This window comes from Dermacentor andersoni, chromosome 3 (genome assembly GCF_023375885.2).
Source record: "Dermacentor andersoni chromosome 3, qqDerAnde1_hic_scaffold, whole genome shotgun sequence".
Lineage (NCBI taxonomy): Eukaryota > Metazoa > Arthropoda > Arachnida > Ixodida > Ixodidae > Dermacentor > Dermacentor andersoni.
This window is the reverse complement of record NC_092816.1, coordinates 153593848-153600815: the sequence shown is the minus strand read 5'-3', so window position 1 is coordinate 153600815 and position 6968 is coordinate 153593848.

Here is a 6968-nt window from a genome sequence, read left to right as displayed (position 1 = left end):
AGAAGGGGCAACATGGTTCGTCCCCTATCCCAATTGGAGACAAGAAGTCGTCCCCCTTATTGTGATACCGGATCAGATGAGTCAAGGCAGCGCTGAACTTATCCGTCTTCTGGCCGTAGATCAAAATCTTGGGCAACCATTGCGCACACAAGAGCAGATAACCGAGATGTTCATGAATTATGGCGTGAACCGAACCGTGACTGATGTTCACGCGCTCTGCCAGTTCATCGATGCTTATCCTCCGTTCTTGTCTCATCAGCTCATCAACCTTTGCAATTTTGTTAGGGATGATTGCACAGTGCCTTTGGCCCGGTCTTGGATCGTCTTTGCAACTTTCACGTCCTTCTTTGAACCGTTTGCTCGAACGCTTCACAGTGGCCAATGAAATGCAATGTTCAACGTACACGGCAGCCATACGGCGACTAATTTCTTTTTGGGAAATACCTTCAGCTGTCAAAAACCTCAGGGCATCACGGTGCTCAACTTCTAGAGCATCCATTATGTCGCGCAACCATGTTCAATCCAGCGTATGAGAGCATTAAACAACCTTGATACTCACACCTGCGTGTCACTTTTCTAACAAAGAGATGCCTCTGCGTCACGTGCATGCCTCGCAGATAATGGACCGAAAAATTATTGCGCGGGGTGGGTTGGCTGACTTTCATTTGACTCGCCTTCGTACATTAGAAATGCGACGATACAATGGAATATACAAATGCGAAGATACAGCTTGATAAAAGGGGAAAAAGTTTCACTGGAAACAAAGTTCACTGCACGTATACACAAAACCCCGCAACAAGATATTTAAATATACGTATAAGTCTCCAATAAATCTACGTATGTAAAAAAACTCACTGTATACAATGCGTCCAACAAAGCAAATAAACATGTTGCGCAATTAGACATTCACAGAATCCTAGATCCTACCCCCATTCCATCCACTCCCCCCGATGTATCGCGCGCGACGGAAGGCGGCGCGCTTGCTCCCCGCTTTGCTGTTTTGCGCACACAAGACTGAGCCACCATCGTCGTCTCACCCATTCCAGCCCTCCATGCCCCTCCCTATGCTTTCACTCGCACATACAGCATGCCGCGCGCGGTCACGATGTTAACGCCCTTGGACTTTATACGAAACATGAGGGCGACGGCAACGGCTGTAATGCGCCTGGAGTGTCCATATAATTGCTATCGCAATACTATATAATTATACTATCCGGCAACTGAAGCGTCCCGTGGCCCATTACTGTCTGGAAAAGAAGAAGTAACAAAATCGAACTTTCACCATACGACAATTCGCTGCGCCACAACAATGTCCTTTTATTTTCTTTTGTGGGGCCGGGGCACCGAAATGAAAAAAGCGCAAAGTATGTTTGCCACAATCAAATGCCTACTCTGGGCACCTAATGTAACTGCTGAAAGAATATCGAAGAAAACGTGAGACGCTTGGTCCACCGAGAACCATACGCGTACTGCTCGGTATCCTACACTTGCGAGACAAGACTTTCCGGAGAGGTTGCGCTCATGCGATTGCGGTGCGTCAAGTCCCCACAGTGATGGCGGTGAGCGACGATAGTTTCTTTTTCTCGTCTGTTAGCCAGAAAGTGCCCAAAACTATGCCAGGCGAAAATCCACTCGGCCAGAGAAAAGCGAGCGCGCACCGAAGTGCGCCGCGCGGTGGTAGGGGTAACACCAGAATGTATAGGTGCTCTGTGGTAACACCAGAAAAACTCATGCGCTCTGGCTGCCTCTGGCAGTCCGCGGGTAGGGTATAGCGAGGACAAAAAAATTGAAGGGGCTCAATGTGTCCTCGCGAATAAAAGTCGAAGTAGAAAAAAATAAATAAGAACGTAGTTACCTTGGCTGACTTTAGAGTTTGACATGGATGCTTTGGCGTAGGGGAAAAAGAATGGTATTTTTTTATGTGTCATTAGGGCACGAATGAACCACCACGACGCTTCATCTCATCCGACCTCGCTGCTGGCTTTGTCAACTTGTGTGATAGTGTGTTGATTTGAATTGTCTCGTTGTATTGTCCGATGTAAGACTTTAGAAACGTCAATGCACCATTGGCGTCCAATATTTATAGTAACATCAAACCCACAAAGTTCCGCGATTGAAAATCTAAAGCACAACTTTGGGAATGTCAATGCACCTTTCACATCAAAACTTCATGAGAACTTTATACCCATAAATTTCGGAATTGACATTCACGCGCTGCGTAGATTCCTCGGCCTCCGCGAGATGCCGTGGCGAGCCCGTTAGCCATCAAAACGCCCTTGAAACTTTGTGCTCGGATGGGGCTGCTTGGCGTGTTGTGACTCCTGGTGCATGGGCGCTGCCGCGAAATCCAGCCCGAGTTCGCAAGGTTCGCGCTGAAATGTCTTTCCGAGCGTGACAAAGACATTCTAGAGAAAATTCAGAATGATTTCCGGCACCGGGGATTGCTTGGGTGGGCGGTGTATGGACAGCACGAAAAAATTTCGGGGGGGGCTGAAGCCCCATAAGCCCCCCCCCCCCCCCCCCCCCTGGCTACGCCCCTGGTTATCAACTAGTTACGTGCCGTGAAAGCCACGTGAGTTTAAGTCCCAGCGAGTTTTACGGGCATGGACGCTCTTTATGGGCAGCGTAGCGGCGTTTGTGCGATGCCATTACAGGCCCTACACAGCATTTTAAAGCTTTAGAGAGTGCCAGAATTTCTGGCGCACCCGCGCAGGTCGCGTCTGCGTTGGTCGGAGCAGCGTGCAGTTAGAACACAGTACGGGGACTGTTGGCAGAACGCTAGACCTTGCTATCGCAGTCGGTGTTTCACGCTTAAGGCGAAACCGGCAATTTCTTAGCCTGTTTTTGCATAACAGGCACAGTAAATAATGTTTCCTGGCATGAGCAAGGACAGCAGCTATTTCCTATTGGCAGGAAACCGGGACCATATCGGGGTAATGTGTACGGTAAGTTTGGCGTTTGTGGGTTTCTTAGGTGCCTTGAAAATAATTACTGTATAATGGCTTTCGCCATTTAATACGTTATACAAGGCAGTTATTAGTTCCGTTTCCCCGGTTTCGATGTAAAAAGGCACGCTTTTTTACATTTCATTGAAGTAGCAGTCATGTTCGTAGTTACGAGTCGCAAATGATGAATCTATGTAGGTTCACTGGTCTTTTTAGAAAGTTTCTTATTCAATCGTTCCGTGGTCTCATACTGCCATTAGTGGGAATGTTTTCCAAACTACTGTACCAACCCTTCGAAACACGAACTTTAATGTCAGTGAGAATAAAGAGAACTTTAAGTGTACTGTGTTCCAGAACTTTCACGTTCGTACTTCAAATGTAAGTACTACAAGTAATTCCTCAACCCTCCTTGTTTCGCTCTGTTCAGGCTATATGCGAGGCTCGTAGTTTCTTTTCCAGTCTTCTAGTTGTACCAAACAAAGCGTGTTGTTCCATTATTGAAATTTAGGCACACCGTATTTGTAATGTGTACTCAATGTTTCAATTAGTTAGAATGAATGTACCGTTTTCAAAAGATTACATATGCAAGTAGCACGAATCGTTGTTAGTGTGCTTTACGAGCGGCGTAAAACCTAGACCACGTAAAACCTAGACCACTGCCCCGTCATAATCACCACTACAACCAAAATCAAATTTTGTGAACTTTGTTGCGATGTTAAATGCGCGTGGAACAAATACAGCTTTCCCGAAAAATAAATTGGTAATGAATGTTAGAAAGTGTCACACTGACGTTATCAATCAGCTACATTTGCCAAAGTCCTAAAAGAAATTCGCGTTTCGAGTACCACGGGATTAGCCGCACGGCACTTTATTGTAGTTAGTGGGCTTCCTTTCAGGCTTGAAAAAACATTTATGCAGCTACGCAAATTTGGATGTCGAATTTTCCAGGATGGCCGGCAATTTTGTCACTGGCACTTGCGCCCTGAATATATTATTTGAGCAGGTGAATAATGACAAGTGTAATTAAACCAAACACATGTTATAGTCTGACTTGCTTCAAGAGACAGCCAACCACCATACTTTAGTTACGTTAAGCTGCGTGGCACTTGTATTTTTTTAAATCTTGAAACAAGCCGCGTGGAAGACCCAGTATACGGGACGTCATCGGGCAAGAAAAGCATGTTCCACATTCACCCGTCATGACCCTGAGGGATGCTCACTAACGAAACCAGGGCTTGATTTAGTACACAGAAATACCCAACACAGTAACCGTCCAAACTCCAGAAGGGGGCCTACAGATGAAGTCGGACAGCGTGGTATAAAAATTACGATACGGTATAAGGTGCCTCAGAATGCAAAATTTGGTTACTGACTACTTGGTATTCCACTGGAAACGTTATTTATGTACAGCGCGTACATAGGCAAAAGGACCGAAAGAAGGACGAATACACGCGCTGACTTCAAGCTGATTTTTTTTATTTTGAATAACAAGCATATATACCAAGACACCAAGACAAACGCGCCCCCTCCCACCCCTACACACACACCTCAAAGCACGAAGCCAGCATTGGTACGCATTAATATTTGAAATCAACCATGAACGCCTCCTTAAGATGAGTGAGCGCGCATGTGTGACCTTAAAAAAGCATCCGTTAATCCGTTATCCGTTAATGCAACTGACGGCTTACAAACCGAGTCAGCTTCAGCGATCGCTGCCGCTTAATGATAGGTCTTGTGTTTTCATTAGGATGCCAAGCTAAGACACTGGTCTTGTCAAACTTTAGAATACAGTCGAATTGTGCGTTTTGGACACCTACAAACCCTTCCCGCCCTATTCGCAGTTTATTGCTATATTCTTGCATAGCGAAACAGCTGTTTTGCCTTACATTCATGGGATCCCTGACAAACTTTAATAGGACCAAGAGCAGCTGTCGATGTAGTTTTCACTGCGCCTAGAAAACTTCCACAGCTTTCCCTTAGAAGTATTCCTGTTTCTAAGGAACGTAGTTCTTGCAGTATGAATCACAGGAAAATGTATCCAGATTGTTCGAAAGGTAAAATCTAGAATATTCCACTGTTGCAGTCAGTCTTATATTGTCGCAGCCTAGTAGGAGACGGCAAAGCCGGCGGAGAGGACGTGTAAAAGCACTTTTATGAGAGCAGTCGACGCGATGTCGTTGTTGTCTCTGTTTTTCCACTCGCACGCTACCTCAGCGTCGTTCTCATCGCCTGGCACATACCCGCGGCGACCATATAGGATGTGGCATTTGCCCCCTTTTGAAAAAAAAGGCATCGTCCCGATGCGCTAACCGCCGAAGGCTGTGCACAGACGGTGCAAAGTTGTGGTCATGCGGAAATGTATGGCTTCATACGAAGCACGCGCACAACCTCGGGCAGATGCTGCTGGCGTTTGGAGCAGTTATGGCTGACGGGGACAACTTCATAATTAACATCGCTGATGCGGCGCAGAACTGTGTACGGGCCGAAGTATCTTCGCAGGAGCTTCTCAGACAGCCCCCGCCGACGAATCGGAGTCCAGACCCACACCTGGTCACCGACGTTGTATGTGACGGGTCTGTGCCGAAGATTGTAGTGTCGGGCATCGTATTCCTGTTGTTGTTGGATTCGCAAACGCGCAAGCTGCCTGGCTTCCTCTGCGCGTTGCGTAAACTCTCGTGCGCTACCTCAGCGTCGTTCTCATCGCCTGGCACATACCCGCGGCGACCATATGGGATGTGGCAATATAGGGCAGACAAGTAGATGTCTAAATCTTAGACTGCAGGAACATAGCAATAAATTGCGCAAAGGGCGGGAAGAGCCGGGGGGGGGGGGGGTGTTCTAGGTGTCCACTGCGCACAATGCGGCCGTATTCCGTTATTTCAAACGCCCAGTATCTTAGCTAGGCATGAAATTTAATTTTTCAGTAATACAGTGTAATTACTGACTGGTTCTCATCCATAAAGCTAGAACGTAATGTTTATTGTTCTCAATACGAAATAAAACATTTTACCATACGCCGAAATTTGAGAAATAATAGCGGGTGTAGCCGGACAGAATGCGTGAATATCATTTAATAAAGCAATTCGGTTCGCTCCTTGTTGCTGAATCCGGCAGCGTCATCTTTCCTTGTACAATGATGCATGAATGTTGCTACTCTGACGAGGGGCTCACGAACACAGCTGAAGCGACTTGGCACATTTCGAAGCGTGGGTGGCCATCTTCTCCGTCGGCGGAGTCACCAGCAATCCGGCTCATGACGTCAATCCAGAGTGCGCGCCCATAGGTGGATGCTCGTGTGAATCCACCTTGGAGGAGTAAGCGCCCCTTTTTTCTAAAGTTGTATCCGACTATAATTTGCAACACTCTGAGTGTGATTGCCTGAGACCTGAAGAGTTTACCTTGCGTGCGCGAAAAAGACCGGCTGCCCATTTGATAGTGCATGGTGGCTTTGATAAAGTTGAATAAAATGTCTTTATATTCCCCGTACCCATCCTGCAGACCTGCGTCCTCCCTAGCGCTGAGGTTTAGAGTTAGAACGCGACACTCGAGAAAGATCAATATCTTTCTTGTAGCGTAAGCTGGCACGTTTGACAATCAGAGAGCGCTAACTTTCCACAACAGATTTATTTCCAGTTCGCCTAGCTACTTAGCGCCGTGTGGTTGCCTGTGTCCCTGTCGTTCAGCTTGCGCTACAACAAAGTAGATTATTATTATTTTCCTTACGAATATTTTTTTCACCTCTAGACATGTTTTCCGCCATGAATATTGCCAGAATTTAGTCGGCCCTATAAGCTGAGCGTGGAAACAGTCTTACCTAATTCCTTCAAGACGTCCTTTGTTATCATTCCATGTATGCTGAGGACTCAAAAAAGGGGATTTTTACTATATAGAGCCAGTTACATGCTAAATTTTCGCGTGCGAAAAGCTCCCTAGACTCAGTGCGACTGGGCGAAGTCGAGCAAGCTCTGGTCATTGTTTTGACCTGAGGCCTGGGACTTGACCACGCTGCACTGGCCTATCGGA